We start from the raw sequence: 21,406 nt of genomic DNA, 5'->3' as shown, positions 1-21,406 counted from the left end.
CGCAGGTCCACTGTGAATCACTTGTTCCGGAAGAGTTTCTTCTGCTGTTTCTTCCCCTACTCTTCCTTGAACCTGCAGTATCTCCACTTTTATTAAACTGTCTCTCTCCGGACTATCAGTGTGCTCCCTTCCTATTCCGCCATCTTGCCACCTCTCCGCCTGTAGGGTTTCTGATGAGAAGTCAGCTGTGAGTCTGATTGGAGATCCTCTGAGAGTAATGTGACATTTCTCTCTTGCACATTTTAGGATCTTTTCTTCATGTTTCACTGTGGTGAGTTTAATTACAACGTGTTGTGATGAGGATCTCTTTTGGTCAAGTTTATTAAGGGTTCTATGAGCTTCCTGTACTAGTATGTCTCTGTCCTTCTCCAAATCTGGGAAATTTTCTGCTAATATCTCACTAAAAGGGTTTCTAATCCTTTCTCCCTCTCCATGCCTTCAGGAACTCCAAGAACCCGAATGTTGGGTTTTTTAATAGTATCCTGAAGATTCCTGACAATATGTTTTAGATTTCTAATTTCCTCTTCTTTTCTTTGGTTTGATTCTATATTTTCCTGTGCTCTGTCTTCTAAGTCTGATATTCTCTCTTCTGCTTCAGCCATTCTGTTTTTAAGGCTTTCTAATGTGTTTGTCATTTGATCTATTGAATTCTTCACTTCATTATGATTTGTCGTCACTATCACAGTTTCCTGTTGTACTAGTTGTTTCATTTCATTTTGATTCCTCCTTAATATTTCATTTTCACGAGAGAGATTTTCTATCTTGTCCATTAAGGATTTCTGGAGTTCGAGAATTTGTTTTTGATAACTTCTTAATGTTCTTATCAATTTTTTGAGATCTGCTTCTTGCATTTCTTCTATCTCATCATCTTCATAATCTTGAATTGGGGTGTCTATTTCATTTGAGGGCATCATAGTGTCTTCATTGTTCTTGTTACCTCGGCTTCTGCATTTGTTTGTCATATTGGAGATATTCTTTGTTTTTTTCTCATTATACTGTGACTCTAGATTAAGAGGACTGTCTGTTTTTGATGGATCCTTAGAGGCTGTGATGGGTATAGCCAGAGAACTCTGGTTCTACAGGGTTAAGGGTGTGCCAACGGTGATTCACCCAGATTGTTCTCTCTCTCTCTCTCTCTCTCTCTCTCTCTCTCTCTTTTTGACTCAGTTGGGAAGTAATTCCACACAGCTAAGTGAAATTGAGAGTAGTTGATGTATGAAATCTGGCCCCTGTGGGTATTCGTTTGCTTACCAGAGTCAGGTTTTTCTGCTTGGCTAATGAGAGACACCTACTTTACATATGCAAAATGGCACACACCACTTTACTTACTTAAAATGGCGCCTGCCCTTTGTCTTGCTCGGCTTTGTAAGGTGAGTGGAGAGAGAGGCTAAATGTCCATGCCAGTTCCCCTTATTTATGCGATTTTTTCTCTCCTCCAGCCAGCCTGGTGAACTTTCCCCAATGGGGTTTCAGGCCTCATTCTCTGCAGGCTTTTTCTGCCTTTCCCTGCCAATGTCTCAGGTTACTGAGAGGTTTTTAGTTCACCTCCCCTTCCAGCACTGCCACGCAGACTCTGCGGCTCCAGCGGGTCCGGCGGGTCCGGCTGCTCCGGCAGGTCCGGTGGCCCTGGCGGCTCCTGCAGCTCAGCTTCCATGCAGTGGGCGACCTTGCTCTCCCCTTAGGTCCTCTGAGTCACAGCCACTAGATCCAGAAGAGTTTCCTCTGCAGTTTTTCCCTGATCCTTTTCCTGAGGCTACTGTAACTCCACTTTATTAAACTATCTTTTCCCGGACTGTCGGTGCGCGCCCTAACTATTCCGCCATCTTCATTATATTTATATTTTTGTACAATCCAGTTTTTTTTTCTTTTTTTTTCTTTTTTTTATTATTTTTTTTATTTTTTGACAGGCAGAGTGGACAGTGAGAGAGAGAGACAGAGAGAAAGGTCTTCCTTTGCCGTTGGTTCACCCTCCAATGGCCGCCGCGGCCAGCGCGCTGTGGCCGGCGCACCGCGCTGATCCGATGGCAGGAGCCAGGAGCCAGGTGCTTTTCCTGGTCTCCCATGGGGTGCAGGGCCCAAGCACCTGGGCCATCCTCCACTGCACTCCCTGGCCACAGCAGAGAGCTGGCCTGGAAGAGGGGCAACCGGGACAGAATCCGGCGCCCCGCCCGGGACTAGAACCCGGTGTGCCGGCGCTGCAAGGCGGAGGATTAGCCTAGTGAGCCGCGGCGCCGGCCTTGTACAATCCAGTTTTAAAACAGAGTTGCAAAAAGGAGGATGGGTACCACACTGATATCTAGCAGGTAACAAGAGTTCCAATGAGCACTGCCTATATAGTGTTTAACTCACAGAACTTGTGGAGACAATGTTGTCTGATATTCTAAAGCACTTCCCCAATTGTTATTGTGTTTGGATCTCATTTCAATAGACCCCACTATGACATTTGTCCACCATTTGGTCTATCTTAGTTTCTTCCATTTATTTATTTATTTATTTTTGACAGGTAGAGTAGGCAGTGAGAGAGAGACAGAGAGAAAGGTCTTCCTTCCATTGGTTCACCTCCCAATGGCCGCTGCAGCTGGCGTGCTGTGGCCAGCACACCTCACTGATCCAAAGCCAGGAACCAAGTGCTTCTCCTGGTCTCACATGCAGGTGCAGGGCCCAAGGACTTGGGCCATCCTCCACTGCACTTCTGGGCCACAGCAGAGAGCTGGACTGGAAGAGGAGCAACTGGGACAGAACCTGCGCCTTGACTGGGACTAGAACCTGGTGTGCCGGTGCCACAGGTGGAGGATTAGCCTTTTGAGCTGCAGCACCAGCCTCCTCCCTTTGTTTTAAAAATACTTGCTTATTTATTTGAAAGGCAGAGTTATAGTTGGGGAGAGGGAGAGAAGGTAGAGATGTCTTCTGTATGCTACTCTCCAAATTGCTGCAATGGCTGGCGCTGGACTGGGCCAAAGCCAGTAGCCAGGAGCTCTGTCTGGGTCTCCCACCTATGGGTAGGAAGGGCCCATGTACTTGAGCATTCTTCCACTGCCTTTCCAAGTGCATTATAAGGGAGCTGGATTGGAAGTTGTGTAGCTGGGACTGTGACTGGTGCTCATGTGGGATGCTGACACCACAAGTGGCTGCTTAACCTGCTGTGCCACATGCCATGCCAGGGTCTTCTCTTTTTAAGGTCTGTGATCTGTTATGAAACATGTAGGCAAGGCCGGCGCCGTGGCTTGATAGGCTAATCCTCTGCCTTGCGGCACCGGCACACCAGGTTCTAGTCCTGGTTGGGGCTCCGGATTCTGTCCCGGTTGCCCCTCTTCCAGGCCAGCTCTCTGCTATGGCCCAGGAGTGCAGTGGAGGATGGCCCAAGTGCTTGGGCCCTGCACCCCATGGGAGACCGGGAGAAGCACCTGGCTCCTGCATTTGGATCAGCGCGGTGCGCCGGCCACAGCGCGCTGACTGTGGCGGCCATTGGAGGGTGAACCAACGGCAAAGGCAGACCTTTCTCTCTGTCTCTCTCTCACTGTCCACTCTGCCTGTCAAAAAAAAGAGAAAGAAACATGTAGGCTGTCTATGTGTGTTCCCAGTAACAGCTGTTGGAATGTGCAGAAATATTCCCAGATAGCTACATTGGGCTACATGATCAGTGAGCCTATTTTATATTTGTGACAGTGTTTGGATCTCTGTGGGCTTGGGAATTTCCAGGAACAGACTTGGATGAGAGAACTCCCCTGTAATGGTGATGAATAATACATGACTGGGTGATATCTGGAAACTGTAGTTCAGAACATCAAAACTGCAACCACACATGTAGGTATGCATATTGGCTATTCTATACAGTATCTAGTGGGCTTAGCTGCATTTTTGTGGCTTGGATTTCTCCATCTGTGGGCTAGAATTAGTAAATGATAAAAAATGAGATTTGAATTAGAGAAGATAAGATGTGTAATTTAATTGATAAAGTTACCACTGAAAAGTGTGCTGAGTGATCTTGGCACTCATCTAGGGGAAATATACACATAGACACACATTCACACATTCACAAACATGTCTCACTGTATAACACATACACTCCCCACTCTGGTGAACACAAATTCACACCATGAGAGGAAACACAGCTGATTTCAGGGACTGCAGACACATAGAGTGTTACCTGCAACCAGTTTCTTTGGCTACATTCCCGCCATCCTCATTCCCACTGAAGACTGTGACCTTGGTTTTTCCCCAGATAAAAGCCAGCAAATAAGTATCATATTCTAATCTATATCATGTATTCACGCAGTGAGTGAATGTAAAATGCATACATACCATTTCTTCTTGTTCTTGGGACCACCTACAATAAAGAAAACACTGTGAGAACCAGAAATTCTGGACTCTGTTTGCCATGGTCTTTTGTTCTCTTGGTGACTCTAAGTAACCATCTGGGAACCAGTAGACAAGTCAAATAATACAAAACTAGAGGAGAGGACAGTAGTGGAAAGGGCATGCAATTTTCCTATGATATGATAGTCAAACTATGATAGGTATGATAGGTATGATAGTCAAAGGGCATGTTGGCAGGCAACCACAAAATTGTTAAAGAGGAAAAGTTACTAAAGAAAAGGTTCCCAATGGAAGGAGGGAGGGAGAGGGAAAGGGGAGGGTTGTGGGTGGGAGAGAAGTTATGGGGGAGGGAGCCATTGTAATCCATAAGCTGTACTTTGGAAATTTATATTCATTAAATAAAAGTAAAAAAAAACATACACACAAAAAGAAAAGGTTCCCAAATACAAAAAGTATGACCCGACAATGTCAATGATGCTTGTTCTCTTGAACCAGGAATCAGTTGGTAAGATGCTCCTCTTCCACCTCCACTGCAGGTAAACACTACCTACCTTACAAGGTGCACACAAACAGTTTTTGCTTATCTGATATCAATTTAAAAATAAAGAAGAAAATAATTTCTATCTTAGGCAAATAAAGGCTATCTTACCTTGCCAATTTTCTCATTTGCTTTCTTTTTTGCATCCTCATTTCCCTCATCTTGTGGTAAAGCTGGAAAGATGCAGAATAACTGAGTACCTAGTGGAGTCACTCACTAATTACTCAGGAACTTGCTTTATATGGATAATAGACTAGAATTTAAAGATGTATTTTTAAGAAAGATTTATTTATTTATTGTTTTATAAATTATTATCCTTCTTTGAATATTTTAAAAAATTTGTTATACAAGTTCCATGTATTTCATATGTAGAGATTTAGGAACACAGTGATACTTCCTACCCTAAACTCCCTTCCATCCATGCTCCAACATTTCTTTCTCTTCCCTCTCATATTCTCACTCTTTTGAAAAGATTTATTTTATTTACTTGAAAGAGTTACACAGAGAGGTAGAGACTGAGAGAGAGAGAGAGTCTTCCATCTGCCTGTTCACTCCCCAAATGGCCGCAATGGCCAAGTTGAGCTGATCTGAAGCCAGGAGCCAGGAGCTTCTTCTGGGTCTCCTACATGGATACATCTTTTGTTATTTTCCCAGACATATTATCTGGGAGCTGGATTGGAAGTGGAGCAGCCAGGACTTGAACCGGCGCCCATATAGGATGCTGGTGCTGCAGGCCGGGGTTTTAACCCACTGTGCCACAGCACCAGCCCCATCTCACACTTAATTTTTACAAAGATCTATTTATTTATTTTGAGAGAGGTGGAGAAATAGAAAGAAAGATAGGGGAGAGAGAGAGGGAGAGAGGGAGAGAGGGAAAGAGGGAGAGAGGGAGAAGGGGAGAAAGGGAGGGAGAGGGAGAGGGAGAGGGAGAGAGAGAGAGAGAGAGAGAGAGAAACTATCTTCCGTCTGTTGGCAAGAAGATGGCCACAAAGGCCAGGACTGGGCCAAACTAAAGTCAGGAGCCAGGAGCTTTACTATGGTCTCTCATATGGGTGGCAGGGACCCAAACACTAAGATCGTTCATTCTCCCATTGCTTTCGTCAGGCCATTATTTGGGAGCTTGATTGGAACTGGAGCAGCCAGCACATGAACAGGCATGCATGGAGCATGCTGGCATTACAGGTGGCAGCTTTATCCGCTATGCCACAATGCTGGCCCAAAAGGGTGGTTTTTTTTTAACAGGCAAGAATCAGCTGCTGCTGAACCATCATTCATGGTAGGTAGATAAAGAGAGGAGCAGGAAGCAAATGAAAAAGGAAACTTTTGATTTTCCAAACAGTGGCTACTCAAAGGAACATGGAATAATCTGAAACTGGGGTAACATTACAATAATGCTATGATTCAACGACAGAATCCTACCAATTATTCAGGCTGATTAATGTTCAATAATATTGCCTCTTTGCACATTTGCCAAGTCTATTTCAATACCTATAGGTACACATGTGTTATTTGTGAATTTATTGTGTCAGTTATAGGATCTGCCATCAATTATAAGCAACGTTATATTGATAAAAATATATCCTGTAACAGGAACAAAATTAAATTTATTTTATTCACAATTTTTAGTAATAATAATCAATAATTAAAGAGTCAACAATATTGAAATCTTTAGAAATAATCGATAAAAGTCAAGGATGTTTTTCCTTCTACTCCCCCTTTCCTATGTCATATGTTCTTTTTTTAAAGATTTATTTATTTATTTGAAAGACAGTGTTAGGAAGAGAAAGAGAGGCAGAGAGAGAAGAGAGAGAAAGAGAGAGAGAGAGAGAGAGAGAGAGAGAGTCTTCCATCCACTGGTTCACTCCCCAGTTGGCCACAATGGCTGGAGCTGCGCCAATCTGAAGCCAGGAGCCTGGAGCTTCTTCCAGGTCTCTCACGTGGTTGCAGGGGTTCAAGGACTTGGTCCATGTTCTACTGCTTTCCCAGGCCATAGCAGGGAGCTGGATCAAAAGTGGAACAACCGGGACATGAACTGGTGCCCATATGGGATGCCTGCACTGCAGGCGTGGCTTTACTTGCTATGCCAGAGTACCGGCCCCATATGTTTCTTTTTAAATATTTATTTATTTGAAATTAAGAGCAAGAATGAGAGCAAGAATTAGGGTGAGAATGAGAGTGAGTGAGTGAGTGAGTGAGCAAGAGAGGGCTATCTTTCATCTGCTGTTTCACACAGCAAATGGCTACAAAAGCCAAGGCTGGGCCAGGCTGAAGCCAGGAGCCAGGAACTCCAGCCAGATCTACAATGAAGGTGGGAAGGTTCCAAACATGTAGGATATCTTCCAATGCCTTCCCAAGAACATTAGCTGGAAATTAGATGGAAAGCTGAGCATCTGGGACTGGACTCAGTGCTCCTATATGGGATACCAGTGTTGTGATGGCTTAATCCTCTGTACACACCACTGGCCCCTGTGCCATGTGTTCTACTGTATGAGGAGGCTGTTTATGCTCAGAGAGGGAACAAACAGTGAGATGTGGCATAGGGAGCTGGATCCTATTGAGCACTGAGGCTCTGTTGCCCAGCTATCACAAGAGTTACGAGGAGCTTGATGCATAAAGACAGAAAGCAAAGTGGTACTCTCCAGTAATGCTTGCCATTTTCCCCAATGTGTGTAGTTCACAGGATTTCAGCATCCCTACTCATCGTTTCTTCCATGCCTTCAAATGTCACTTCTTAACAACTTTGGGATAGATGCTAATGAGTGAGCCACACTGAAGGGGTTTGAGTGATTTGTCAAGTCGTGTTTTCCACCTGTCAGTACCTACAAACTATCTAAAAGCATCAGGGCTTTATATATGCATTTTATATATTTGCACAATATTCTGAAAATGTAGTGATGATGGTGATGCCTGCCCTGGCATTAACACTGAGTAACACTCAGTAACACTGAGAAGGCTTTATAATGTGAATAGAGGGTAAAGTCTATATGTTTGGACAATTCCAGGTATCTATACAGACTTGGAACCCTTGTCCATGGTGAATTCCAATGCAATGCCACAGCTGAGTGATGAAGGCAGGTAAGTAATTCAGAGTGTCAGCACTGGGGATACATGCTTAGATTCTTTTGTACCTGGGAGCTCATGAGCTTGTGCACATTATCTGACTTCTTCTTAATCCAGGTGGTGGAGTTTTCAAAGAAAGCATGCCTTGTGTTCGTGGTGAGTGTTGAGTGATTTCATATCTATAAAGTGAGCATTGTAAAATCCCATGGGGGTAAATTCTTGGTGAAATGGCCTGCCTCTGCTCTCACAGCTTGACAGAACTCAGAGACTCTTCTTGTGTAGACATTATATACATACACAATATGCTTCCTTAAAAACAGAAATATTAATATCTCAGAAGGAGATATTAAGGTGAGATTCATGACAATGATCATACTATGAGAGAAAGAAGGACCTATTGTCATGCACACGGTATAATTCAGTGAATCAATATTTATAAGTATATGACAAATGTTATGGTATCCATACAATTTTTATACTCGATATACCAACTTCCACAAATAAGAAAAAAAATGTGATATTTGTCTTTTTGGGTCTGGCTTATTTCAGTTAGTATAATGATCTCTATTTCCATGTATTTTGTTGCAAATTTCAGGTTTTCATTCTTTTTTGTGGCTGGGTAATATTCCATTGTGTATATATACCATGCTTTCTTTATCCAGTCACTAGTGAATGGACATCCAGGTTGATTTCATAGCTTTACTATTGTGAATTTAGCTGAAGGTATCTCTTTCATATGCTTATTTTACTTCTTTGGGATATATTCCCAAGAGTGAGTTAGATGGATAATATGATAGATCCATTTTTAGTTTCCTAAGGAATCTCCATGCTATTTTCTATAATGTTTGAACCAATTTGTATTCACATCCACATTGTATTAGGGCACTCTTTTCTCTGTTATTTTTGATTTTTGGATAGCAGCCATTCTAACTGGAGCTAGGTGATGGTGTTCTACCTTTTGGTTTTTATTTGCAATTCCTTGATGGCTAGTGATCTTGAGCATTTTTTCAAGTTTATATTGTATATTTGTATTTATTCCTTTGAAAAAATCTATTCATACTCTTTCTCATTTCTTCACTGGATTGTTGGTTTTGTTCTCAAGTTTCTTGTACTACTTAAGTATTCTGGATATTAATGTTTTATCAGATGCATAGTTTGAAATTATTTTCTCCTAATCTGTCAGTTGTCTCTTGAATTTGTTAATTGCTTCTTTTGCTGTGCAGAAGCTTCTTAGCTTGATGCTATTCCACTTATCTATTTTTGCTTTTATTGCCTTTGTTAATTGTATTTTTCAATAATCTTGCAATCATTCTTTTGAATTCTTTTTCAGGCATTTTGTCAATCTCTGTTCTCAGTTCAATGTAAATGTGTTATTGTGTTCCTTTTGGGGAATCCTATTGACTCCCTTCACATTTTTTTGTGTTTCTACATTGATTTTTATCCATCTGATCTTTTCTTTCTATAATATCCTATAGGATGGTTTTAGTTGATTGAAGGCTTTATTCCTGGAGATGTGTCTGTAGTAGCATTCTTTATCTTTAGTGCTGGTTAGATTTTGTAGTACAATCTCCTCATGCCTTTATTTGCTAATGGTGATGAAAGTCACATTAGGGGCCTGGGCTGTTCCTATGGTACAGTGTGGTCATTGAGACTGCTGTTATTGCAGGTATCCAATCGTCTCTGGAGGGAGGGACTGGGGTGATGTGCTTCATGGGTATTGGGATCAATGCTTGCTGATGTTCTGGGTGTGCCTGGCACATGGATTGCCACAAAGTTTCCACATCAGGTACTAGGGTTGCAAGATCAGTGTTGGTTAAGTGGGTGCATGGAATTAGCGACACCTAGCCACTGCTCCAAGTTCCAGAGCTTTGAAAGTTGCACTAATGCTGAGTGGAGAAGGTGGAACCAACAGATGCTGTAAAAGAGAGTAATTGCATCTGTGAGTTTTCCCCCAGAAATTTTTTGTTTAATGTATACAAACTTCATTCACTTCATAAATACAAATTCAGGAACACAGTGAACTTTCACTCTATAGTCTCTCCCATCCAGACTCCCACACTTATTCTTCCTCCTTCTCATGTTTCCATTATTATATTTTACTAAGATCTATTTTAAGTTAATTTCATACACATAAGATTAACCATACACTAAGTACAGAGTTCAACAGATAGTATGAAAAAAAAAAAACCCAACATGTTCCTAAACAGTTGAGAATAGGGCTTTGAAAGTCATTGCATTTCAAAGTGTCAATTTCACTTACATAGATTACCTTTTAGGTACTCCATTAGTTATCACAGATCAGGGAGAACATATGGTATTTGTCTTTTTGGGACTGGCTTATTTCACTAAGTAATGGCTTCCAGTTGCATATATTTTGTTGCAAATGAAAAGATTTCATTTTTGTTACCACTGTGTAGTGTTCCATGGGTACATATCCCATAATTTCTTTATTCAGTTTTCAGCTGGTGGGCATCTGGGTTGATTCCAAATCTTATCTATTGTGAATTGAGCTGCAAAAACATGGGAGTACAGATGACTCTTTCATATGCTGACTTCATTTCCTTTGGGTAAATTCCCAGGAGTGGGATGTCTGGGTCATGTGGTAGGTCTATATCCATATTTCTGAGGTCTATCCATGCTTTCTTCCACAGTGGCTGCTCCAGGTACATTCCCACCACAGTGGATCAGGGTACCCATATTCACCAGCCATTGTTGTTTGCTGATTTATGCATCAGAGCCATTCTATTGGGGGTGAAGTAAAACCTCATTATGGTTTTGATTTGCATTTCCCTGATGGCTAGTAATCTTGAGCATTTTTTTCATGTGTCTGTTAGCCATTTGGATTTCTTCTTTTGAAAAATGCTTGTTCAAGTCTTCTGCCAATTTCTTAACTGGGTTGTTTGTTTTGTTGTTTTTGAGTTTCTTAAGCTCTTTATGTATTTTGGATATTAATCCTTTATCAGTTGCATAGGTTGCAAATAATTTCTTCCATTCCATTGGTAGGCTGAGTGTTTCTTTCGCAGTGCAGAAGCTTCTCAATTTGATGTAATGCCATTTATCAATTTTGACTTTGTCTTTCAAAGAATTCTTTGTATATGCCAATGTATTTCAGGGTTTCCCCAATGCTCTCTAATAATTTGAAAGTATTGGGTCATAGATTTATGTCTTTGATCCATTTTGAGTGGATTTTTTTTTGACAGGCAGAGTGGACAGTGAGAGAGAGAGACAAAGAGAAAGGTCTTCCTTTTGCCTTTGGTTCACCCTCCAATGGCCGCCGCGGCTGGCGTGCTGTGGCCGGTGCATTGTCCTGATCCAAAGCCAGGAGCCAGGTGCTTCTCCTGGTCTCCCATGGGGGTGCAGGGCCCAAGCACTTGGGCCATCCTCCACTGCACTCCTGGGCCATAGCAGAGAGCTGGCCTGGAAGAGGGGCAACCGGGACAGAATCCGGCGTCCTGACCGGAACTAGAACCTGGTGTGCCGGTGCTGCAAGGCGGAGGATTAGCCTAGTGAGCCACGGCGCCGGCCTTGAGTGGATTTTTTGTAAGGTGTAAGGAAGGGGACTTGCTTCATATTTCTGCATGCAGAGATACATTTTTCCCAATATCATTTGTTGAAGAGACTGTCTTGCTCCAAGAATTGATTTTAGCTCCTTTATAAAAAAATTGATTGTAGATGTGTGGATTGATTTCTGGAGTTCCTATTCTGTTCCATTGGTCTATGCATCTCTCTTTATACTAGTCGCAGGCTATTTTGATTAAAACTTCCCTGCAGTATGTCTTGAAATTTGAATATGGTGTTGTGATGCCTCCGGGTTTGTTTTTGTTGTATAAGATTGGTTTAAGTATTTGGGGTTTCTTGTGTTTCCATATGACTTTCAGCATTATTTTTCTATATCTTAAAAGAATGTCTTTGGTGTTTTGATTGGTATTGAATTGAATCTGTAAACTGATTCGGGCAGCATGGACATTTTGATAGTATTGATTCTTCCAATCCATCAATATGGAAGATTTTTCCACTTGTGGTTTCTTATATTTCTTTCTTTAGTGTTTTATAATTTTTGTCATAGAGATAAGATAAGCTTGATTAACTTTATTCTAAGTTATTTGATTATTTTCTAGGTATTCTGAATGGGATTGATCTTAGAAGTTCTTTTTTTTTTTTGACAGGCAGAGTGGACAGTGAGAGAGAGACAGAGAGAAAGGTCTTCCTTTTTTTCATTGGTTCACCCCAAAATGGCTGCTGCGGCTGGTGTGCTCCATGCTGATCTGAAGCTGTTTTCCTGGTCTCCCACATGGGTGAAGGGCCCAAGGACTTGGGCCATGATCCACTGCCTTCCTGGGCCACAGCAGAGAGCTGGACTGGAAGAGGAGCAACCAGGACAGAATCCAGTGGCCCGACCGGGACTAGAACCCCGGGGTGCAGATGCCGCAGGTGGAGGATTAGCCTAGTGAGCCACGGCGCTGGCCAGAAGTTTTTTTTTTAAATATTTACTTATTTGAAAGAGTCACACGGGGTGGGGAGAGAGAGAGAGAGAGAGGTCTTCCATCTGCTGGTTCACTCCCCACTTGGGTGCAATGGCTGGAGCTGCACTGATCTGAAGCCAGGAGCCAGGAGTTTCCTCTGGTTCTCCTACATGGGTGCAGAGACCCAAGGACTTTGGCCATTTTCTTCTGCTTTCCCAGGCCATAGCAGAGAGCTGGATCAGAAGTTGAGCAGCTGGGTCCTGAACCGGTGTCCATATGGGATGGTGGCACCGCAGGTGGTGGCTTTACCTGCTATGCCACAGCGCCGGCCTCCAGTCTCAGTTCTTTCTCAGCTGTGGCATTGTCTGTGTGTACAAAAGCTATTGATTTTTGTGTGTTAATTTTATATCCTTCCACTTCACCAACCTCTTTTATGAGGTCCAATAGTTTCTTAGTGGAGTCTTTGAGTTCCCTATATATAGAATCATGTCATCTGCAAATAGGGAGAGTTTGACTTCCTCCTTCCCAATTTGTATCCCTTTGATGTCTTTTTCTTTGCTAATGGCTCTGGCAAAAACTTCCAGGATGATATTGGATAGCAAAGGTGAGAGTGGGCATCCTTTCTGGCTCTGGATCTTAGTGGAACTGCTTCCATCTTTTCCCCATTTAATAGGATGCTGGCTGTGGTTTTGTCATAAATTGCCTTGATTATGTTGAAGAATGTTCCTTAAATACCAAATTTGCTTAGTTTTCATCATGAAAGGGTGTTTATTTTTATCAAATTCTCTCTTTGCATCTAATGAAAATGTCATATGTTTTTCATTCTTCAGTTTGTTAATGTGATGTATCACACTGATTGAGTCTCAAATTTTGAACCACCCTTGCATTGCAGGGATAAATCCTGCTTGGTCCAGGTGAATGATTTTTGTGATGTGTTGTTGGATTTTAATTGAGAATTTTTGCATGTATATTCATCAGGGAAATTGATCTGTAGTTCTCTTTCTCTGTTGTATCTTTTTCCGCTTTAGAAATTAGGGTGATACTGGCTTCATAGAAGGATTTTGGAAGATCCCCTCCCTTTTGATTGTTTTGAATATATTGAGAAGAATTGGAGTTAATTCTTCTTTAAATGTCTGAGAATTCAGCAGTGAAGCTATCTGATTTGGGCTTTTCTTTTTTGGGAGAGTCTTTATTACTGATTCATTTTCCATCTTGGTTATTGATCTGTTAGCTTTTCTATGTTTTAATGGCTCACTTTAGGTAGGTTTTATGTATCCAGGAATCTATCCATTTCCTCTAGATTTCCCAATTTGTTGACATACAACTTTTCATAGTAATTCCTGATGATTCTTTTTTTTAAAAAAGATTTTATTTATTTATTTGAGATGTAGAGTTATAGACAGTGAGAGGGAGACAGACAGAAAGGTCTTCCTTCCGTTGGTCCACTCCCCAGTTGGCTTCAATGGCCGGAGCTGCGCTGATCCGAAGCTAGGAACCAGGTGCTTCTTCCCAGTCTCCCATGTGGGTGCAGGGTCTCAAGGATTTGGGCCAACTTCTACTGCTTTCCCAGGACACAGCAGAAAGCTGGATTGGAAGAGGAGAAGCTGGGACTAGAACCAGCACCCATATGGGATACCAGCGCTGCAGGTGGAGGATTTACCTACTGTGCCTTGGTGCCGGCCCCTGATTCTTTTTATTTCTGTGGTATCTGTTGTTATATTTCATTTTCTTCTCTAATTTTATTGATTTGGGTCTTCTCTCTCTGTTTTTGTTAGTTGGGCAATGGTGTGTCAATTTTGTTTATTTTTTCAAAAAACCAGCTCTTCATTACTTTGATTTTTTGTATTGTTTTTTTTTTTGTTTAAAGTTTGCTTATTTATTCTCTAATCTTAATTATTTCCTTTCTCCTACTAATTTTGGGTTGTGTTTGCTGTTGCTTCTCTAGGTCCTTTAGGTATATTAGTAGCTCATTTATTTGGTACCTTTCTAATTTCTTAATGTAGACACCAATTGCTATAAACTTTCCTCTTAACACTGCTTTTGCTGTATCCCACGTTTTGATATGTTGTATTGTGTTCATTCATTTTCCGAATTTTTTTGATTTCTCTCTTGATTTATTCTGTGACCCACTGTTCATTGAGTAACATGTTGTTCAGTGAGTGAGTGCATCTTTGAAAGTGAATTTGGCTTTGTAATAGCGGAACATGCACTCTTGAGTTACTCTCTGTGTGTTGCTTTCTGGGTTAGGTCTGGTGCATTCACAACATTCCTGAGCATCAAGTGAGCAGCAGTACCCAAACTGGCAACTTTTGGACCACATTGTGTTATCTCAGGTCAAGGTTTTTTTTTGTTTGTTTGTTTTTTCTTTCATTTTTTTGACAGGCAGAGTGGACAGTGAGAGAGAGAGACAAAGGCCTTCCTTTTTCCGTTGGTTCACCCCCCAGTGGCCGCTGAGGCTGGTGCACTGTAGCCAGCGCACCGTGCTGATCCGAAGCCAGGAGCCAGGTGCTTCTCCTGGTCTCCCATGTGGGTGCAGGGCCCAAGCACTTGGGCCATCCTCCACTGCATTCCCGGGCCACAGCAGAGAGCTGGCCTGGAAGAGGAGCAACGAGGACAGAATCCGGTGCCCTGACTGGGATTAGAACCCGGTGTGCTGGTGCCGCAGGCAGAGGATTAGCCTATTGAGCTGCAGCACCAGCCCTCAGGTCCAGTTTTTAAGGAACTGATGAGGGTGTCAGAATTGCTTCCTGTGGCCAACTGAGAGCATAATTAGTGACTCTTCACAGAAGGGTAGCATTGTTCTACAAAATGTCCCAAATGCCTAGCTATGGTCAACAGATACCTGTTTACAAGAGATTAGGAGCTGTTTATTGGGTGGAGCAGCATTATCTATTACAACATATGGTACTCTAAAACCAGGGAAGAAATATCATGTTGCATTATTTTGCCTCGCAAATCATATGTGCTTCTAAACTTTGCTGCCATGTCATGGAATTTACTAGAGCTCTTTTGTAAAGATCTCTGGATGATGGGTCAGGAGAACTAAGTAACACAATACATCAAAACAGCACCAATGATGAATGGTTTTTTTTTTTTTTAAACTTTGATCATTTTGCAAATTTATAAAGTTATATTCTAATAAAAATTGTTTATCTTGAAATCTTTACCTCTTATCCACATGTGTCTCATTTTAAATGAATCTCTCTGTTCTTTTCTATTAATTTCTACCAATAAATCCTATTCCCCTGTCTTTGGGCTGGATGAATGGCTACTCCTTTAGCAACAAAGGAAAAATGGGCACTGTATGTAATCATGCTTAAATCTGGGAAATCAGTGGTTTTGGTGATAGGTAGAATATCTGTAATTTTAGATAATACCCAAAGCAAGAATGTAGGTTTTTGCTCACACACTTACACCTATGTGATACACATTGTTAAGATTTCTTTTGAAAACTAAGGGTATGAATGGAAAGAAAATGCCACAAATTGATGGAAAACCTTGTAGAAAAAAAACAAAATTGAAGAGAAGACATTTGGCACAATGGTTAACATGCAGTTTGGTACATTCACACCCATATCAAAGGGCCTGGGACTTCAGATTCTTGCTAATGCACTTCCTGGAAGGCAGCAGGTGATGGCTCAAGTGCAGGATCACTGCTACCACATAAGAAATTAGGATTGGGTTCTGGGCTGGCTCCTGACTATCTTGGTTTAGCCCCAGCTATTGTGGACATTTAGGGGACAGAACCAGTAAGTGGAATCTCTCCCCCCACTCCCTTTTGAGTACACAAAAATTATTTACTTAAAAATATATGGTAGTGTTCGACACGTGATTGGGTTCAGGAGTTTGAGCCATGACTCTGCTTTCAATTCCATCTTCATGCTAATGTAGATCCTGTGAGACAGCAGGTTATGACCCATATCTTTTGATCCTTGCCACCCATGTGAGAGACCTGGTCTGAGCTCCAGGCTCCTGGCTTTGGCCTGGCCCAGTTCCAACTTTTGTGGTTATTTTGGGAGTGAATTAGCAGATGGAAAATCTCTCTCTCTCTCTCTCTCTCTCTCTCTCTCTCTCTCTCCTATCAAATAAAGTCTTTTTACAAAAGCAAACTCAAGTATACCTTATTTTGTGAAGTCACTTGAAACCATATACACCATTCTATATTTGTTTCAAATTTCTGATATTAATTATTTTAATAAGCACTTATTTAGGTAAAAACTATATGAAAACAGGTTTTGCCATATTTTCCCCAGAGGTTTGATGTGTCAGAATGTAATAGGGAACAATTTACTTTTTTAAGTGTAAAAAAGGCTAAAGTCGACTTGCATGATAGAAGAATAAAATATAAATTTGAGGAATAAAACAAAACTATAAAACATGTCTATAACTGTCCATGACAAAATGCAAATGGTAACATTTTCAAATCAGGAAGTATTCTAAGAAATATTAACTTGTATTTGAAGGTACAATATTTAATAGTGTAATATTAACATACCTTTAAGACAGGTACACCCCATAAAAAGGGGTCTATGGGCACAGAATAAATCAATTCTCTGTCAAAATGAGTTGGATTCCCAACGCAGCCAAGATAGTGGCAGTTAGAACCAAGGGCATGCTGTTAACAATCACAGCCATTGAAATGAGGCAACACAGAACTTTCTGAGAGATTCTATGGCCCACGCTGTGAGGTATAGCTGCTGCTGTGGAGACAAGGGTGTTCTTCTATGTATAATGATGCCACTTAGGAGTAAATATATTGTTTCAGAAAGTTAATCCCAAATTCACATTTTTTTCTGTTCTGTTTCTGAAAATAAGCTCAATAAGGGAAGATGCTGTAGACTTATATACATTTGATAGCAAGATTTCACTCAACAGGAGTGGAAGAGAACAGATGGGAGAGAATGCCTAGAGGTTTCACTCTGGATTGAAATGCTTTCCTAATTCACCTTGACCATTCCTCAGCCTCCAAAAATTTCTAAAAGTGATAATTAAGCTTAGTTCTGAAATAATTGAGACAAAATAAACAAATAATTAGATATAAAAAGTGATCTTTAGCTTCATTTTATAATTTCATTTTTTATTTATATAAGGGGAAAATTTTATGTATTTCCTATTTATACAGTTTTAAGAGCATAATGATACTTCCTATTGTCTTCCCTCCATCCCTGCCTTCTGCCCTTCTAGCTCAACCTTTTATTATTTTTTTAAAATTTCTACAATGACATAATTTCAATTTAGTTTATAATCACAAAATTAGCCCTCCATTAAATTAAGAATTCAACAAGTAGTAAGCAGAAAAATCATTGTTCCTTAAGAGTATAGATATGGTTTTTAAACAATAATTAATATCAAAATATCAATTTCACTCACAAAATAACTTTTTTTTGGTACTCTGTAGTGTATTTGTTACCACCAATCAGGGAAAACACATGATAGTTGTCATTTGACGACTGGCTTATTTCACTGAGCATCATATTCTCCAGCTGTATCTATTTTATTGCAAAAGTTCTTTTTATAGATGGGTAGTGTTTCATCATGTAAATATACTACAACATGTTTTTGTAATTAAAGAAATAAAACACAAACCATGGAGAGCTGTCTTATATATGTCTTCTGGTACACATGGTTGAACTGAACCTGACTGATGACCTTTGACTTTCTGGTGCCTAGACAATTGTATCTTTCACTAGGTTTGGAATGCTTTCTGGTGTCTCTTTGAAGTTGTGTTTTTTTTTTAAAGAAATGATTTATTTACTTATTTGAAAGGCAGAATTACAGAAAGGAAGATGCAGAGGGAAAGAGAGAGAAGTCTTCCATCTGCTGGTTCATCAAATAGCCACAATGGTCAGGGCTGAGCCAGACTGAAGCCAGAAGCCAAAGGCTTCTTCCAGTTCTCCCATATAAGTGCAGTGGCCCACTTGGGCCCATCTTTCATTGCTATCCCAGGCAAGAGAAAAGCAGTAAATAACACATAAAATAGTCTCAATTCAGCTGAATGCTGACTTATCAGCAGAAACCTGCAGCCCAGAAAGAAATTAAATGAGAATTTCACTTTACATTTCACTTTACTGAAAAGGAAAAGATGCCTGCTGTGCAAAACTATCCTTAACATGAGGGAGAGAGAAAAACATTCTAAGATAATCAAAACTTAATTTGCCACCACCAGACATGTCAGATAAGAAATGCTAAAGGGACTTCTTCAAATTGAAAGAAAAGATGCTAATGAGTAAAAACATCTCATAAATTGGAAAACATCTATAAGTGTATAAAAAGTACATAAGGCTTTAATATTTAAAACATAGTGCATAAACTATTCATATTTATAGTGTGAAGACTAAAAGTAATAATAGGTTTATTAAAATGTTAAGGGACACACAATATAGGCAAGGTAAAGTGGAATATCAAACTTTCAGAATGTGGGAAGGAATGGAATACAAGTGTAAAGTTCTTTAATAACTTAATTTCTTATCCCTTTCTATTGTTGATATCTTTATAATCATTGTTAAGTTTCTCTCATTTCAAAATAGCTTGATAAAACTAAAAAAATCTTTCTGTATATGCCTCATGATAATCACATAATAAAAACCTATAGTAGACTTACCAAAGAAAATAAACAATAAATCCAACCACACAATCCGAGTACAAAATAAGAGAAACTCAATTAACTAAGAGAGGGAAAAATTAAGAAAGGAACTAAAAAAATCTTTGTTCTTATCTATACATACTAATATTTATTATAAATGGATTAATTCAACAATAAAAAGACTTAGGTTGGCTGAATAAATGAAAAATAAAAACCAAGACCCTACTATATGCTGTCTACAAGGGACTCATCTCAAAAACAAAGATATACCAGGCAAACAGAAACCAAAAGTGAGCAGGCATAGCTATCCCGATATCAGATAAAACAGACTTTAAATCAAAAACTGTAAAAAGAGACAAAGAAGGACATTGTAATTCGATAAAAGGTTCAATTCCGCAAGGAGACATAACAGTCATAAACATATGCACCCAAAAAGGCCATCCAGATATATTAAAAAATACTATTAGACCTAAAGGGAAAAGATAGACTACAATATAACAGTGGGTGACTTCAGCACCCCACTGTCATGAATGGACAGATTATTCAGACAAAAAAATCAATAAGAATATATCAGAGTTGAAACATACATCAAGCAAATGGACCTAACAGACATTTACAGGACATTTTCCCAAGAGTTAGCATAAGACATTGAATATTTTTTAGGATAGGACCAAATACTAGGGCACAAATCACATCTCTGCCAATTTAAAACAATTTAAGTTATATCATGTGTCTTCTCAGACCAAAAAGAAATAAAACTAGAAATGAACATTCATAAATACTTGGAAATTAAACAATACGCTACGGAATGATCAATTGAAGACACTAAAAAAGATATCAAAAACTTTCTTGAAATAAATGAAAATGAAAACACAATATATCAAAGCCTATTGGATATAGTAAAAGACGTATTAAGAGGTAAGTTTATAACATTAAGTGCTTACGTTAAAAAAGAGAACTATCTCCAAAAGATCTAATGACACATCATGAAGACTTAAAAAACAAGAACAAACCAAGCCCCAAATCAGCAGGAGGTGAGAAATAATAAGGATCAGAGCAGAAATAAATGAAATTGAAACTAAAAAACAATACAAAAAGTCGACAAAAAAAAAGTTGATGGTTTTCAGAAGATAAACAAAATAGATAAACCTTTAAGAAAAAAGGAAAAAAAAAACCTCAAATATATAAAAATAGAGATGAAAAAGGAGACATTACAATGACATCACTGAAATACAAAGGATCATAAGAAAGTATTATGAAGAACCATATGCTAATAAACTGGAAAACCTAGAAGAAATGGATAAATTCCTGGGTTCATATAACCCAACATTAAGATTAATGTTAATTAAGTTAGTGCTAATTAATTAATGTCAATGAAACACTAAGATTAAATCAAGAAGATACAAACAACCTAAACAGGCCCATTATAAGCAATGAGACTGAAGCAGTAATCAAAAGTCTTTCATCAAGGAAAAAGTAGTCGGAAGTAATCAAAAGTCTTCCATCAAGGAAAAGTCCTTGACCTGATGGCTTTATTACTGAATGTACAAAACATTCAAAGAGAATTAACTCCAATACTCTTCAAACTATTTCAAAATATTGAACAGGATGGAATTCTGCCAAACATTTTATAAGGCCAGCGTTTCTTTTTTATTTTGTTTTAAAGATTTATTTATTTATTTGAAAGGCAGAGGTACAGAGAGGCAGAGGCAGAAAGAGATAGAGATCTTCCAACCATTGGTTCACTCCCTGGATGGCCACAACAGCCAGAGCTACGCGGATCCAAATCTAGGAGCCAGCAGCTTCTTCCAGGTCTCCCATGTGGGTGCAAGGGCCCAAGGACTTGGGCCATTTTCCACTGCTTTCCCAGGCCATAGCAGAGAACTGGATTGGAAGTGGAGCAGACCTGAGACTATGAAGTTACTGGAAGAAAATGTAAGGGAAACACTCCAAGACCTTGAGGCAGGGGATGACTTCTTGGACCCCCCAAAGCAAGGCAACAAATGCAAAACTAAACAAATGGAACTATATCAAACTCAGAAGCTTTTGCACAGCAAAGGAAATGATCCATAGAGTGAAGAGACAACCAGCAGAATGGGAAAAATATTTACAAACCACCTATTTGACCAAGGATTAATACTCCAAATATATCAGCAACTTAAATACCTCAACAACAAAAACTAAAACCAATCCAGTTAGGAAATGGGCAAAGGAATTCAATAGACAGTTCTCAAAAGAAGAAATATAAATGGCCAACGAATATTTGAAAAATTGTTCAACATCACTAGCCATCAGAGAAAAGCAAATCAAATCTGCAATGAGATATCACCTCACCCCTGTCAAAATAGCTAAAATTAAAACACAGAGAGTAACAAATGCCAGTGAGGATGTGGATAAAGATGAACACTTAAATACTATTGATAGGAATGTAAATTAGTGCAGCCA

At 39.8% G+C, this 21,406-nt stretch overlaps 1 long non-coding RNA gene across 7 annotated transcripts in view; it reads right to left on the bottom strand.

Annotated features, from left to right (window-relative positions):
* The window catches only part of LOC103352428 (uncharacterized), a 69,677-nt gene extending 52,635 nt beyond the window's left edge, over positions 1 to 17,042 (bottom strand). For 2 of the 7 annotated variants that reach the window (XR_011389445.1, XR_011389446.1), the window contains exons 1-3: positions 16,874 to 17,042; positions 4,967 to 5,028; positions 4,303 to 4,327 (exon numbers count right to left, since the gene is read on the bottom strand). This is a non-coding gene — a long non-coding RNA (uncharacterized lncRNA). The remainder of the gene's footprint in view (positions 1 to 4,302; positions 4,328 to 4,966; positions 5,029 to 16,873) is intronic. The other 5 variants (XR_007914624.2, XR_007914625.2, XR_011389444.1 and 2 more) reach the window with 4 other exon arrangements.
* Between the last annotated feature and the right edge of the window lie 4,364 nt (positions 17,043 to 21,406).

Source organism: Oryctolagus cuniculus, chromosome 6, assembly GCF_964237555.1.
Source record: "Oryctolagus cuniculus chromosome 6, mOryCun1.1, whole genome shotgun sequence".
In the NCBI taxonomy this organism is placed as follows: domain Eukaryota; kingdom Metazoa; phylum Chordata; class Mammalia; order Lagomorpha; family Leporidae; genus Oryctolagus; species Oryctolagus cuniculus.
The sequence above is the reverse complement of the archived record's forward strand: the minus strand, read 5'-3'. Positions and strand labels throughout refer to the sequence as shown.